At 42.7% G+C, this 17,103-nt stretch overlaps 1 protein-coding gene across 4 annotated transcripts in view; it reads left to right on the top strand.

The window, feature by feature from the left end:
• The first annotated feature begins 3,729 nt into the window (after positions 1–3,729).
• Positions 3,730–17,103, top strand: part of NDP (norrin cystine knot growth factor NDP) — a 28,257-nt gene continuing 14,883 nt past the window's right edge. For 2 of the 4 annotated variants that reach the window (XM_079974594.1, XM_079974596.1), the window contains exon 1: positions 3,747–4,572. The gene's annotated coding sequence lies outside the window, so the exon portion shown is untranslated. Of the gene's footprint in view, positions 4,573–17,103 lie in introns of all 4 variants that reach the window. The other 2 variants (XM_079974597.1, XM_079974595.1) reach the window with 2 other exon arrangements.

Genomic DNA, 17,103 nt, shown 5'->3' on the forward strand with positions numbered 1-17,103 from the left:
AAACATAGCAGCTGTCATGTTGCTTAAATATTTTTTTCTTTTGCTTTCTATGTGCTGTTTTATATAGCCCCCGGGCAACCAATGGGGAACCACAGAGGGCTGATCAGTCATGGAGTGAGGGTGTTGCATGCAGTTGCTAAGGCTGTTCGGCAACAGGAGAACAAAACAGGCAGTGGAGAAGATCTGGGGGACGACATGACATGGTTGCAAAGTCTGATTAAGCTTGGCTCTGTTTCATATTAAAACACTCATGGACACAAAACACAACAGAAGGTAACACCCTCCATGCTGGTTCATGCTTTGCTCTAGTATCGTTTAACAGCTGGGATAGCCCACTTTGTAGTAAATGAGACTCTTGATCTCAGCATTGTGGGTTCAAGCCCCATGTTGGGTGAAAGATTATTGCTTTGCAGAAGTCCAATTCTGTGATTTTACTATTCTACCCTGACTTTTTATTTATTTATCTGTTCATTCATTTATTAATTATTCTATTGAATTTTAACAGGTAAAATGCTATACTTCCATTTACAGAGTATATAGAACGTACACAGTTTGCTTGACAACAACTGCTGTGACTTATAGCGCAATCCTATATATATCTACCCCAAAACTAGCTCTACTGACTTCAGTGGGTTTTACTCACAGGTAATTGTGTAAAGTTACCTTCCCACATGGTTGCATCTCCTTCAACTGCACCATTGCAAGGTCCTGGGTACAGATGTGAAGGCCTGAGGTGGAGGAATCAGTTTTTTATATTTATTTTTTTGCAGGGAAGTAACCCAGAAAAAATGGTCCATCCTATCTACTTCCCAGGTCTTTTCTGGGCCTTCACACATCTCCAGTCCTGGGAAAAAGGCTATGGAAACCCTTTTATTTGGGATTGATTCCCTCCCCCCGGAATTACTCACACCTCTGTATAGAGGAATAAACCAAAGAAATCAGCTCTGAGTAAACTACAGTACCCAGAATTATTTGAGGGAAGTCATGTGCTTTAAATGTGCCTTCGTATACACAATCTGAGAGTACATCTCACTGGACTCACTAGGACTTACTTCTGTGTAGACCTGCATAGGATCTTCTATTAAAGACTTTAAAAGGTGTTTTCGAAAAAGGCCCAAAAAGAAGATACAATTTTAATGTTTTATTTATACATTTAATTATATGTCCTGAGCCCCAGAAGGACTCATAATAGAAAATGACCCATAAATAACAATAATGTGGTGTATAGTTCAAGTGTGTGTGTGTGTGTGTGTGTGTGTGTGTTTGGATGGGAGGGATTAGAAAGGATGGGTACCTCCTGATAATGTACCGAAATGGATTCCACTTGTTGCTGTTTTTAATGAGACCTCCTCACTTACACTGGCAAAATTGCCCTTTCAGCCATTTGTGAGGGCTGGGCAGCAGCCAGCAAGCGGGAGCCAGAGCTGAGGACCAGGATCCAGGAGTTGTGCCAGTGATCTGAGCCAAGAGGGTCAAGTCAGAAGTAAGAACCAGGGAACAAGCCAAGACCCCAAACAAGTTCAGAGCCAGGAAAGACTATCATTGCTCAGGCAAAGTTCCAACCCGAATAGGAAGGCTTTATAGCCACTCCTATTGTGCAGAACCAGCCTGGGTGCCAGAATATGGAAACTCTTCTCTGCTCCTCTCTCTAGTGTTGAGGGCTGGCCACATAGGGCAGCTATGCACTGAGTCATAGCCTCCCTCTTTTAGCCCCAGCAACTTCTGAAACAGTTCTGGGCACAGAGAAGGGACTGCAGATTGTCCGGCGAAGGAGTTTAGTCACCTCATACCATTTTTCTGCTGCAGCTATCTGCAAAATTATATTTGCTCCTGCAAATGTTGAATGACAGACTTATTCCAGGTAGACTTCTTTCACGCTGTAGGGCAGGCATAGGCAAACTCAGCCCTCCAGCTGTTTTGGGACTACAACTTCCATCATCCCTAGCTAACAGGACCCGTTGTCAGGGATGATGGGAGTTGTAGTCCCAAAACATCTGGAGGGCCAAGTTTGCCTATGCCTGCTGTAGGGTAAGGACCCTTGCAGCTGTATTCAGAAACATGTTGTTGACACAATAATAGTGTGTTTGTCGTGGCTTTGTTCTGCTTCATTGGTAGTTCTGTGGTGCTTCCACAATGCTACCACATTATTGCAGTCCAGAGAGGGCTGTAGTGCAACAAAAGGGAGACAAAAACACCAGTACAAAAGTTAAGGGATTTCAGCAGGGAGTTACAGAATGTGCACAGATTGGAAATGGAGCAGTTTAACCACCCCAAAAATTTTCCACACACAAATATTATTGGAAGCAGGATTGTGTAGAGCTGTCCCTTAGCACCACGAGCAGAAAGTATCATATATGCAGTAAAAAGAACATTTGCAGCAGTCCTTTGTCTAAGGAGATTCTGACTGCATTCAGAGGAGCTATTGACAAATAAGTGGCTTAAAATGGGTGTGATCTTTTTTTAATCTGCTAGAATCATATTTGCTTAGACAAGCCTACCCAGATATGTAGAAAGCTGATAACTGTTTCTAGCTTATTGTTGATTTTAATAATTTTTGAATGTTTTAAATTGTTGTTTTATTCTTTTGGTAAACTGCTTTGAGTTTTTGGTCTTTGGTATTACGACCCAGCAGAATATAAATTTTATGAAATAAAAATAAAACCATGTCTTCTCAGAAGTATGTCCACTTGCTTTCGGTGGAGCTCACTTCCTAGTAATGAGGGTTGTAACAACAGACCATGCTTCTTACTTTATTTATATCCATTGCAGTTCTCCAGAGCACACTTTGGATCAAATAAAAATGGTTCTAGACAGAGATTCTGGATGGCTCCCCCCCCCCTTTTGCCACCTCGCCATCCCTCTTGTCAACGCCAGAGTTGGAAGGCAGAACCCCAAATTGGTCACAAAGAGATCAGTGAAAAGCTGCAGAGAAAGAACAAACTGAACGTTTCACGAGGGGCTGGGTGGGAGAGATGGCTCAAACTCAAATTTAAGCCCCTCTAAAACCAAAGTGGCCCACTTGCTTTCCATCCAGCCAAATCTGACTGTACAGATCAAGCCAAAGAATGTTTCCTTTGTTGTGTTCATGATGCTTACTCATCTACCAGCCATTCCCCTTTTAGAGGAGTCTATTTTTACAGCATAATTTCCATCTGTCTTTTGATCTTTTACCACATAAGAGGCTCAGATATTAACAACACCCAGCCAGCCCAAACCTAAAGAGACTGTGACAGCATGGACTCAGGGGGATGTCTGCCTTTTTGCAGGTCCAGCCTCCTGATCAGATAGGCACTTGTGAATGGCAAGATCTGCTCCCTCTGCGTTCTTCAGCCCTGGGTCCAAGCCTTTATTTTTAACCAGCTCGGCGGCTCTGTTACCATTTGTGCGCACTGACATTAATCCTCCAAACACTACAGAAATATATGGCGGAACTGATAAGGTCTGTGGCGCTAGAGCAAATTGTACAACTTCCATCCCCCGTAAGCCCAGTGGGAGGTGATTTTACAGTTCCCACATAATTTCATAAGTATAAAAGGAAGTGAGCTTAGTATCGGTTGTATGGTACTTTTTTCCGCTGTTTAGTTCCATTTTGCTCATGATTAGAAGCGGACTGTTAACATTATGCTCCTGGCACATAAAGCTTAAGCAAAAAAAAAGTTTTAAAGATTGGACACAGAGGGCGGAGAGGTGATGAGTTCACTCTGTCTTTCTGATCATTAATATGTGAGTCCCGGAGAGAGCTTGCTTAAAGCAGACTTCCAAGAGAGCAAGGAGAAAGATGCAAATGTATGCATGTTCATTCAGTTTAATGACAAGGCAATACAATACGCCTTGTCTGATCAACTGCAATAAGTCAGTACCTCCTTCTCTCTCACACACAGGATTCAAGTCATAAATCTAGCATCAATAACTTACTCTTCAGACAAAACCTCATCAAGGTGACTGTGGAAGAAGTTACACTTGGTAGATGTTTTCCTGAAAAGTATTTTCCCCCTGACCCCCCCAATTTGAAATGGCAAACAATTAGCAGAGGTGCAAAGGAGCTTGTCTCTGACCAAGTGATCTGGCAAATTTAGGTGGGACAGAATGAAATTTGGACCTGAACCTCCATAGCCTTGTATGCCACCACAGGAAACATCCTGAAATTTCAGTGTATTTGCATCCAGTTTTCCAGTTCTCCAATGAGAGAAGTCTGTGCAGAAGAAGGAAGCTTGACTGGTGGTGTTTAGTGATTTCTCAGATAACAAGAGCTTCACATTTCTGTGGAATTCCCATTTGCTTGTGAGCTGCCGCTGCCGCTCGCCTGATTGATATATGACTGCAATGGCACTTTTCCATTTGACATTCTCTCTCTCTCTCTCTCTCTCTCTCTCTCTCTCTCTCTCTCTCTCTCTCTCTCTCTCTCTCTCTCCTGCTTAAACAACAGCCCTAACTTTTGTGTGTTGCAAATATAAAAGGCAAGCCATGTGACAGGGGGACAGAAGAACAAAAGCATTTGGAAGTAACAAGACCTCTTTTTCGCTCTGAGTTGCCGGAGTCCAAAGGAAGGTGAAAGCGGCGCGTTTTGCAAAGGTAAGCAGGCAGGGATCGGAGAGATTGGATCAGAACGCTAAATATCACCTTGTGCTTAATGAGAATGATTTGTCTTTTGACAGCCCCGCGTTCTTTAAATATCCTGCTTTATTGTTCACGAACTCAGATTTCATTAGCGATTGCCTAAAGATTCGCTGCCTACTAGATCTTTTTTATTTATTTATTTATTGCCAGCGTGCCTTTAATCATGTGTCTCCTGAGGATGCCAGGGGGCAGTCAGTCAGTCTCATCTCCGCGCAGGGGCTTCTCGGTTTGCACTGACCCTCGTTTGTACGAGGCTGAACTGGAAGGGGGACAGGCAGCTGAGTTGTGCGAGTCCAAAAAGGGGGCCGAGGGGTATCTCCAGCGCTGCCTTTGTCCCATTACAATGGGACTCCATGAACGCAGGCGAAGCTCCTGCTTTAAAACGGAGATGTGTTTACTTTTATGACAACTAATGTATGCTGATCCTCTGCCAGTCATCTGCTGGAGGGCTTGGAATAATTCGAAACAATAGGCAATATTTATTTCTAGGGTTGGGTGTCATCCTTTGCGAGGTTTTAGGTTTTGTTTAGGATCTTCCCCCCTTCCCCCCCCCTTCCCCCCTTTTGTATTTATCCAAACTTCTGGGAAGTTTTGCCACGGGGTGCACAGCACTGGTTATGGATTTGGATGGATTTAATATGTGCATTTGATTGGTTAGGAACGGCGAGGGAATCCACAGTGTTTGTCTTGGCTGCAGAACAGAGGAGATATATTGAGCAGTCGGCTTACGCCGTCAGCACAACCAATAATGCAGGGGGATGTCTGTTCGGCGGATCAAACCAAGGATGCTCAGGCAGGGCAAAGCTCTCAGAAATAATTTGCCAGCCTTCCCATACCTCCTGCTGAAAGAAGTTTCTGACTCTGCCCTGGAATCACTGGGTGATAGCTCACTAAACCACATTGCAAGCAGATTTATTGAAACCAATGAGTTTACTCTGAGTAAGACTAATGTGACCCCTTTTTTGGAGGGGAAGGTTTCAAATGTTCTATTTTAGAGCAGCATAATTCTGAGAGATAATAATATAATGGGGGTTTTTTAAAAACCAAAGATGTAATGGCAATTTTTATTTTCATTATTATTATAATACAAATGTATAGGTGGCTTCACATCATAAAGCCATAGAAGCAGTGCACACAGTAATAATAATAATAATAATAATAATAATAATAATAATAATAATACAGCTGTAAAAACAATAAGAGCAATTCAGCCAACTCCAGAATAACAAAACTATCCATACAAGCTCTAAAAACAATAAAAACATTTCACCAGGTGTAAAATTGATCTTCCATAAATGACTGGGCTACACCTCAAAGAAAGCCTTCCTAAACAATAAGGTCTTCAGTAGGTGCCTAAGCACGATCATGTTAGGTGCTTGTCTGTTCTTTGGCTAGTTGTTGTAATTCCAGAGAGCTGGAGCTGCAACACGAAGAGCCTGGTATCTTGCATAGGCAAAGTGCGCTTCTGAATATGTTACTCTCAGCAGTGTCCCATCTGAGGAGTGCTGTTGCTGGGCAGCAAGGAAACAAGGCAGTCCTTTAGATATCTTAGTCCTAAATTGTTTAGGGTTTCAAAAGCTAAAAGCATGTTAAATGTAACAGCAACATCTACATCGAGGAAATTTAGTGGACAAATTCCTGAAGAAAACAGCATCACAAGACCGTGAGTTGAATGAATTTAAAGCAGCATGCATGATTGTAGCATAAATTTCATGTGGGCATGAAAGTGTTTTCTAAAGGCTGCATTGGAGGGGAGTGCTGCCAGCTAGTCTAAGATTCAGAAAGGAAAAAAAGTGAACGAACCTCTCTGGCTCATCCCTCACTCTCTCTGAAGAAACAGGAAGAATAATAGTAGAATAAGTTTACTACAAGTGATACAAGAATATTTTAAAGATAACATTTCCCCTATCTGAAGTGTGATGTTCGCAATGGAAATGTGTGAAACACAGCAAGGCAAACAGACATAACAGAGAAAGTGTATGCAAAAATAACTTAGAAAATATCTTTGAAATTTGTGGCTAAGGACCATCTTCATTAGCCCTGGCTCCTTAATGGAAGCAACCAACCCAATTTGCATAGAAATATTGTGTCGTGCAATAATAAAAGACTGCCGTGCAGTTGGATAATTTCCTTTTTTTACTGGCTCTCCCCCTTTGTTTGTTGGTTTTGTCCCAGAAAGCTAGTGAGTACCACCCATTGATCCAGAAGGGTGATGTGATCAAGATGGGTGAACATAGCAGAAGCATTTGGATTTAAGTGAAAGCATGTTCTACAGTTAAAACTCGTGCAGCCTGAACCTTCCCTTTTACATGGATGTTGAATGGCAGAAGCTTGCTGTCATCACTGCTATGATTATACTCTGGAAGGAGGCAAATGGCATCAGATTTGTGGATTCCAAAACAGTGTAATGTCATTCAAGAGGCCGGAGAGCTGAAAGACAAAGTCCTAATGCAGTAGAGAGATCCCCTGCCTTAGGAAGTTGCCTTACATCGAACCATCTGGCTCAGAATTGTCTACGATGGCTGAGAGCAACTCTCCAGGATTTCACACAGGGATCTCTCCTAGCCCTGCGTGGGGAAGTTAGGGACTATTTCCATGTAAAGCTTGTTCTGTGCCACTGAGCTATAGCCCTTGCACTGAAGAGTCTATTTCATTTATTGATTAAATTTGTATCCTGCCTTTCTTCCCAAATGGCTCCAGGATGGTTATTATATTTTCATCTTAGTTCTGTTTGGGTAGCTGAGGAATAATCCTGCAATAATTTCCCTCAGTTATGCTTACTGTCTGAAATGGCCTCTTCCACCATTTAAACATTGACAGTACCATAGATGCCTCGTGGTGGCTATGAAATTAACGACTTATGCTACATAAGCTATGTGAAATTTTAAGAGGATTATTTTAGATGGGAAGGCTAGGGCAGAAACTCCTGTTACACTTCTCCTGTTAAGAGCCATTCAGAGGGAATCGCTTCTAAAGAAGCACACCTGTAAATCTATCACATGCAACACTGAGGATATATTTGTGGTTCAACAGACTTAAAAGCAGGCCGGTGTGGATTCTGTGTGATCCTTGCAGGCAGACATAGGATTTAGTGTTACGGGTGTGCAGAACTGAGCCTTCAGAGGACCTCTGTTTTCTAAAACTGGCTTTTGGTTCCTGTTGCTTTTATTATTGCAACGATAAACCTGCAAGCATGTGGGCAACACAAAGTGAAAGTTTAGAAACCAGAGTTGAGCTGAACAGTTTCCAATGTTTCAGGGTGGCATGTTCAGTTCTCCCAAAGGGTTTTGCATAGCAGTAGCAGAACAAAGTCTATGAAATAAGCACACTTTTTTTTTTAGTTAACACAGTTTGTTTAGGTTCCAGAATTCATGTGCCATAACCACCACATTGGAGTGCTAATGCAAAAGCTATCCAAGTTGACTGTCACTAATAGAATGCAATTTGCACATTGTCAGGGTGGGGAGACAGCTGCCTCTATGGCGTTAGTAACGCAAGCACTGATGTGCTCAAGTCAGATCTGGCTTGCTGTTGGCTGTCTGTTCTGCTTCTACCATTATCAGCAAAGACACTGTTACATCAGTGGAAGGAAAGAACTGTCTCTTCTCAGAACTCCTCATGCAGCTGTTTGCTGGGTTGAGATTCCTCAGAACTTATTGAGATTCAGGAAAGAGATTTCTTCTTGATTGTGCATACATGATTATTTGTGTCCATGATGGTATCAGGACAATTATTCATGATCAAGACTGTTTGTAAAACAAATTTGAGTAGTTGTGTTTTGTTTCCAATAGGCACATGCTTTATAGCAGGACTGGATCAAACGTTGTTGTACTTTAAGTAGAACTGTGCTACCACTGCAGTGGATCACCTGTGGAGAGGGACAGCACACTCTTAGCTTATGGAATCCAGCGCAGTGAGATGTGGTTGCTACCTTAGATGGCTTTTTCAAAGGTTTAGACAAGCTCATGGGGCATTTAGTAGCCATGATGGCTAAATGGGCAGTATAGCTCTGAAGATCAATTGCTGGGCACAAATGTGGGGAGGGCTGCTGCCTATCTGGCCTGCCTCAGAGTTTGTTTCCCAACAGCATCTGGGGGGCCGCTATTGGGAACATGATGCTGGTTTAGGAAGTCTCTAAGTCTAATCCTGCAGGGATGCTGTTCTTCATCCTCTAAGATGTATTTATTTCCACCCCACCTTTTCTCCAAGGAGCTCAAGGTGGGCTCCACCAGTTTTATCCAGACAACAATACATCAACATAGGGTAGGCTCAGAGAAAATGGCTGGTCCCAGATCAGCCAGTGAGTTTCATGGCTGGGCAGGGATTTGAACCCTGGTCTCCCATGTCCTAGTCCAACACTGCAGCCAACCCACCACAGAAGGAGTTCCCTGCCACCTTTCAGTGTGAAAGCCTCGCAAGGCAGCTTATGGACACAGTTAAAATATAAAGTATACATAAAATCAATTCAGTAAGGCTGCAGTCCCATGCTCACATTCTTTTGAACTCAGTAGGACTTACTTCTGAGTAGACATGTACAGGATGCACTAAGACGAGAAATTAAAGCAGCCATCTAAGTTCCCCTCCAGGTGTGCATTTGGGATGATTTGTGCTCTTAAAGGTATCAGAGTGGTCACATGTGCTCCTGAATATTTTTATATATATATATATATATATATATATATATATATATATATATATATATATAACACATACAAAATTATATAACATACCACACAATTTATCACACATACATTCTTATTGGACTTCCATCAGCACCTCTGACAATCCTCCTTCTTAAACACTTCTTATGCATTTCCTAACTTAATATTGCCTTTACATCTCTTAACATATCACCTCTCCTTCTCCATTTTTACAATATTTCTAATATTATTCCTCACAGAACTTCTTGCAAACCTACAAACATCATCTGATCATCACATATACTTTTCAAATAATCCGTAAATTTACTCGTCTTCGGTGAATTTCTGGTCCCTCCGGTTTCGGATCCTTCCCGTTAATTTATCAAGTTCCGCATAGTCCATTAATTTCACACATGTGGTCCTGAATTTAAGCTGGTTTGCATCCTCAAAGTCTTTGAGATGGTTACATGGTCCGTAGCTTCCAGGAAATACCTCCCAACTTTTCATACCAGAAATGTTCCCTGCCTCATGTGCCATGCTGCCATGGCAATGTGCCACACTGAAGCCGCTTTTTTCTGACGTAAGCCTGTCCCACATGCTTCCAGCTGATGCCGTTTTTGTCGTACTGAGGGGATGTTAAGCAAGCAATCACAACCTGAATATCAAAAACTGTAAAAGTGAAAGTATAGTGCTGTCTTGGTGAATAACTCCTGCTTAAATAAAGCGGGGGAATGAAGTGGGCGACCCTCGTGTTGCAAGGGCTGGGGGAAACTTTGGGGCTGGTGAGCCTGTTAATTTTCTTTTGGTCGGAGATGGGTATTTGCATGAAAGCAGAGGGAGCCCAAATGGAGGATCCATGTGCTCAGGCAGTGAGGGGAGGGCTGGTGGGGAGGCAGAGAAAGAGAAACAATGGTGTAGGTGTGGCTGTGTTGGTAGTGGTCTCTCTCGCCTTATCCTCTTCCTTTCCCTGCAGGGGCTGTCAGCCCAGCTGCAGGGCACAAGGAAGGAGGGAAGGAGAAGGGACTGGGTTTCTTGCTGCAAAAGAAGGAGAGAGAAGAACTGTGGCAATGCTGCTGCCAGTGCTGTTGCCACAGCTGCAAGAGCCAGAAGAAAGGTCAGGGTGGCATGTCGGCATGGCATCACAGGGCAGCTTCCACTGTTGGGGGGAAAAGAGAGGGAGAGGGCAAATGGCAGGACTGGAGGAGTCAAAGGAGGCAGTGCAAAATCAAGAATACAGAAGCCTCAAAGAGCTTTTCTGTACTGGACGGGAGGGGAGCAGACTTATATAATAATAGTAATAACAATTTTATTATTTATACCCCACCCATCTTGCTGGGTTTCCCCAGCCACTCTGGGCAGCTCCTAACAGAATATTAAAAACACAACAAAACATCAAACGTTAAAAACTTCCCTAAACAGGGTTGCTTTCACATGTCTTCTAAAAGTCATGTAGTTGTTTATTTCCTTGACATCTGAAAGGAGGGTGTTCCACAGGGAGGGCGCCACTACCGAGAAGGCCCTCCTAGTACAAATCTACAACATCCGCGTGCAAAGTGCAATATGCTTGCTGCCGCATCCACCTGCAGTACATACAGTCCCCATCTGAAGGTGCCCTAGAGCAGACTACAGTCTAGCACAGGAAGCGCAGTAAAATAATTTCAGAACCAAGACATCGGTGATGCAAACAAGAAAACATTAAGAACTGAAGGAGCACATTTAACTCGAAAGCAGTGTGAAATCAAAGGGGTTACAAGGCCCATTTAAAAGCTGAAAAGGAGAATGTGGGGGTCAAATGTGCATCCTTGATGAAGGAGCCACCACTAGAAAGGCCCTGACTCTGTGGGATCCATATTACTGAGCAGAATATACGTAAGCCGATTGTACTTGTTCAAACCCTTTCAGGCAGGGATTACTATGAAGCCAGTGGGGCATGTCTAATAGAGTCAAAGAGTCTGACCTTTATGTAAAAGCTGCTTTGAGAACCATTCAATTCACAGGCAGGCTGTAAATCAAATAAATAAATAAATAAATAAATAAATAAATAAATAAATGCCTCTTTAGACTTTTCTAGTTAAAATCTGCTTTTTGTCCTGAAGCACAAAAGGCTAGGTAATATCCTTTAAAAATGTTTCAAACTTTTCTTGTTTGGTCTCCTTTGTATTAATGCGAATCATTTGGCACTTGCTGTCTTTTAAACTCCTGCTAAGTTTTCAATTTAAGAAAAAAAATAAATTCTTGTGGCAGTGAGTTCCACACGATAATTTGCACAGAAAAAGTGATTCATCACGTTGCTGCCTATTTTCAGTTGACTGCCTCTCTATGCCACTATTCCTTTGTTCTTGTAACCTGAGAAAGGGGGACTGCAAAAGCTTTGATCTGGCATGCCTCTGTAATTCACTACTTTGTGTGCCACTCTGGGTGGTTGCTGGGAGGAGCGAATACTGTACATGCTCACTTCCATAATGAAACATAGATGTAATTGTATGAGCTCGTTTGCCTGATTCCCTGCTGATTATGATGTGGAATCCACCCGGGACCCCACAATTCTGGAGGGCCCACAATTCTGCTCCCACACGGGGAGAGAGCGAAAGAGAAGGAGGGAGGGAGGGTGATGCTGTCGCCTGGTCTCACTTATGATCAGCTGTTACTTCCTTTTTATGTGTGTCAGTGTGGAACATATTAAAATTTCTCAGTGACGGTATGCATGGAATCCCTCTGATGCCGCACCTCTAACTTAGCAGAACAATAAAAGCAAGGTTGTAGTAAGCCTTTGAGCAGCTGGTTGTCTATATATTCTCTCTTTTTTCACATAATCTAATTCAGAATAGAATCCGGGTAGCACTGGCACTACCATTTCCAAGCTCCACCGGCTCTCGTTCTGTTTGCTGGAATTTTGTGGTGCTGCTCTCCCAATCGCGGTACGTTATCTAAATGGCAGGCAATGTATTCTTTCTCACCATTTGTCCATCAAATGCTGAAGCCAGCTCATACCAATGGGACTCTGAGCCACCAGGAATTCTGCTGGATCAATATTATTTTAGAGATTTAGAGACAGACAGATGGATAGATGATAGATAGATAGATAGATGATAGATAGATAGATAGAGATAGATGATTGATAGATAGATAGATAGATGATTGATAGATAGATGATAGATGATAGATAGATGATAGATGATAGATAGATAGATAGATAGATAGATAGATAGATAGACAGATAGATTAGACAGACAGACAGACAGACAGATAGATAGATAGATAGATAGATAGATAGATAGATGATAGATAGATAGATAGAGATAGATAGATAATAGATAGATGATAGATAGATAGATGATAGATGATAGATGATAGATAGATAATAGATAGATGATAGATAGATAGATGATAGATGATAGATGATAGATGATAGATGATAGATAGATAGATAGATAGATAGATAGATAGATAGATAGATAGATAGATATAGATAGATGATAGATAGGTAGATATAGATGATAGATAGGTAGATATAGATGATAGATAGATAGATAGATAGATAGATGATAGATAGATGATAGATAAGAACTGAATCATTGTTAGGGGAGTCTGCCAATAAGGTTCTCATGCTTATTAATACAGCAGAGCTATAATCCATGTTGGCATGGCCTTGCAGGCAAGTTGAGGATTTGAGTTAATGTTCAGAGTCTGGTTTGGTGAAGGAAGGTCAGTCATATCATGATAGTGACCCACATATCACTGCCACAACACTCAGGCTGGGGCTGGATGGGAGCTTCAGAGCATGCCACCCGCCTTGTTAAAAGAAACAAGTTGATATCTGAGGACCTTTCATCCTTTTTCATCCAGTCCTTCCTTCAAGGAAATGACAAGTTTGACTGAATGAATCCAAAGGAAAGGATTTAATTCCTGACAAGGGTACACTGCAATGGAATTATATAGGGGTTTTGTTGGGGACACACACACACTGTTTTCATTCATTATTATTATTTTGATCCTTTGTGGAAATTTCCCAGTGATTTCCTCAAGAGAAAAAGCAATGAGTGACTGAAAAACACTTGCATATCTGCATATCACATACTGTCTTCTATTAGGAGCAAATCAACCATCGTTAAGGAGCAGGAGTGGGTGGTCTGGAGGGTCATCACTGCTATACACCTGGCCTTTGGTTGGTCATTTTGGTGCTGCTTAAAGGAAGGTGGAGAAACAAAGTAGTGGCTGGTTAAAAAGGTAAAGGGACCCCTGACCATTAGGTCCAGTCGCGGATGACTCTGGGGTTGCGGCGCTCATCTCGCTTTATTGGCCGAGGGAACCAGCATACAGCTTCCGGGTCATGTGGCCAGCATGACTAAGCCGCTTCTGGCGAACCAGAGCAGCGCACAGAAACGCAGTTTACCTTCCCGCCGGAGCGGTACCCATTTATCTACTTGCACTTTGACGTGCTTTCAAACTGCTAGGTTGGCAGGACCAGGGACCGAGCAACGGGAGCTTACCCCATTGCAGGGATTCGAACCGCTGACCTTCTGATCGGCAAGTCCTAGGCTCTGTGGTTTAACCCACAGCGCCACCCGCAAGATTAGTGCAGTGCAAATGCACTGGAAGATCCAATCTGGTGGGAGCACGAGTGGGTTTCTGCCATGTGGACTTTGCTGCTGCCTTCTCCCTTCCACTCTACTGGCAGTGCTGCAACCAGCCAGAGATCAGGGGAGCATCACTGCCCCACCATGCTTTCTGCTACTGCTAAATAGTGATCAAGTTTTTGAGTTCCCCAGGCTTTTTCTTCAGGCTTAAGCAAAACAGGGAAAGTGGGAGAGAGCTAGACATTATGCAGAAACCTAGAGGTCTGCAGAAAATGACAGTCTTAAGACGGAGTGCAGGACACATTAGGCAGGCTTAATTTGATTAGTCTCTGGTAGAGTGTCCTGAAATCTGGAAACAGATTTTGGGTTGCACCAAAGTCTGCTGGGATAAAGAAACAATAATGAATGTTCTCCATATATATATTTTTAAAAAGATTATAACATACAGCAGTTACTCAGATCCATTTCCAGCACCTGGATCCCTTGTGAGGCAGAGAACAGAAGTAAAGAGAAGTTTGGCAGTTTTTATTTTAAGCAACGTTGGAGGTTGATTTTGGGTGGTGCACTAAGAGTCAATAGAAGTCAAACTGGGAGACCCTCCATATGGGTGTTCTGATGTGGATGTCTTCTACAACATGCTGTTGACACAATAATAGTGCATTAGTGGTGAATTTATTCTACTTTGTTAGCTGTCCAGCGATATTTCTCTATTAGTACCACATTAATGTTGTCTGGAGGGGCTATAGTGCAACGAAAGCTGAAGAACAAAAACTCAGAGCACTTGTGGTATGAAAAGTTATCGGTAGTTTAGCAGGAAGTTACAGGATACACACAGACTGGAAATGAAACAGTATGACTGTTCCCCCCCCCCCCCCATGTAGCCACAAATAATTTTGAAAGGAGGATTGAGTATGATTCCTCTGATAGCATCACTGGCACAAATAATAATGAATTATTTGTAGGAACCAAAATGCAGATGGCATGTCCCATCTTCACATAGTAAAATATAATCTTCCTTCAGTTTTAAAAGTCTTCAAATAACAAAAATTGTAGGTGGTCATTTTGGTCTCTTAGGGAGAAAAGAATCCAAAAGCCACAGTGAGATTTTATCAGAACTCAAACTCTAGAATTCTACCTTCCAGCTTGTAGAAGAGTTCTGGAGATCTTGAAAGCTTGCTGTTTACTTTGTGACATGTTTGTTGGTTTCTGCATTGGTTTCTAGATCTTTTTGAATGAACCAGCATGGCTACCTACAACATTTTTTTTTGTCTTCTGTGTCCATTCAATAATCCTCTGCCAAGCAACAGTACCCATTGCACATCACCATTTTAAGGCGGCACTAGTGAAGCTTGCGGACGCAGGTGGCGCTGTGGGTTAAAGCCTCAGCGCCTAGGGCTTGCCGATCGAAAGGTCGGCGGTTCGAATCCCTGCGGCGGGGTGCGCTCCCGCTGCTCGGTCCCAGCGCCTGCCAACCTAGCAGTTCGAAAGCACCTCCGGGTGCAAGTAGATAAATAGGGACCGCTTACCAGCGGGAAGGTAAACGGCGTTTCCGTGTGCGGCTCTGGCTCTGGCCAGAGCAGCGATGTCACGCTGGCCACATGACCCGGAAGTGTCTCCGGACAGCGCTGGCCCCTGGCCTCTTAAGTGAGATGGGCGCACAACCCCAGAGTCTGTCAAGACTGGCCCGTACGGGCAGGGGTACCTTTACCTTTTTTTAGTGAAGCTTGTGAAGCTGTTGCCAGGCCAACAGGGAACAGAGGTTGGGGTGGGGGGGGAGAAAAGAAATGTTAACTGTGCCTTTTTCTATGGAGATGGGAAGAGGACAGTCCCTTCCACTTTGGCTTGCAAGCCAGAGCAGAACTCTTGCCCCAAATATCAGTCCAACTGACACCAGATATTTTAATTGAACTTTGTGGTCTTTCTCCTATATATCACTGTTAGGTGCAATTCCATGATTAGAGGTCTTGATGCTACTATGTCTGCTGTAAACAGTTACAATCAACCCCCCCCCCCCCCAGTGCAAAGCTATTATCCTGCAATACCCACAATCAAGTTACTATCCATATATTGCTGAACTAAAAAGAGCTTTCAGACAGAAAATAAAATGTATAGAAAAATATCTGGACTAGTAAGCTTCTGACAGTGCTATTTTATGCATTTTTAAACATAAATATGTCCCAATGAATTCAATAAGACTTACTCCCAGGTAAGCATGTAAAAGATTGCAGCCTGAATTGCTCATCATTTACTTTCAAAATGCTGTCTATTCTCCTGTGTTTGAGAGGTGACATGCTTATCATATGATTATGATTACTTTTAAAAAGATAGTTAATGGTTATTGTTGGATAAAATTTCATCAGTGCCACCCCAAGTTCTCAAGTAACCAGTAAGGCAGTGAACTAGTTGTCTGATGACTGATGGTGCTAAGGTACAGAATAATAACTGACACTTTAGGCATACTGTGTGTATACCTGAAATTTTATTGGTTAGTAACCTGATGGAAATTCTAGGCTGGGCATTTTCATGCTGGTTCCCTGTCCAGTTGCAGAACTGATATTGTGGGACATTGTGGAACCAGCATAGACCATGCAGTCTCTAGAGTCCCCTTCCCACTATTGGCAATATGGTCTCTGGGTGTGAAAAGATGCTTTCTTTTCTAGTGGCATTGCAGTGTCCAACTGACAGCAGAGGCATGAGCCATATGGATATTTTCCAAGGCGAGTAGAATCTCTGGGGGAGGGTCCCAACCAACAAGGTATCCCCCTCTCCCCATTTCTTTGCTGATAAGCACAAAGGACTCTCTTAATTCCTTGCCAGTGGGGAAGTAAACAACAGGCGTTTCAGATGTAAACCTTTCTTTTACACCAAAAAAATCTATAAAACTAGAGCAAATGGGTTTTAGAAACTGTTTTGAATTTAAGACCATTTTCAGCTGCTCACTCAGAGGAAAAGAGGCTAAAGTGATAGCAAATTACATAGCAGAACTGGCTTCCAGAAAATGACAGTGAAATCTTACTCTCCGACATCATCCTCAAAATGACAGGGTTATGCTGGAGAACTGACTACACAGGTGGATTCTGTCTTTGTATTGGAAGTACTCGACAGTTAAGAGGGGGCGTCATCGAGGACATAAGGGCCAGAAGTTAACAGACCCACCCTTAACTTTTGGACAATCTGACTACGGTGCCTCCTTGCTCTCGTCCAGAATGCTGTTTATATAACACTGGATTAGCGTGCGTGAATGGCAGGCCAAAGCTTCAACAGAAGTA

The sequence above is a fragment of the Podarcis cretensis genome, assembly GCF_951804945.1.
Source record: "Podarcis cretensis genome assembly, chromosome: 4".
Taxonomy (NCBI): Eukaryota; Metazoa; Chordata; class Lepidosauria; order Squamata; family Lacertidae; genus Podarcis; species Podarcis cretensis.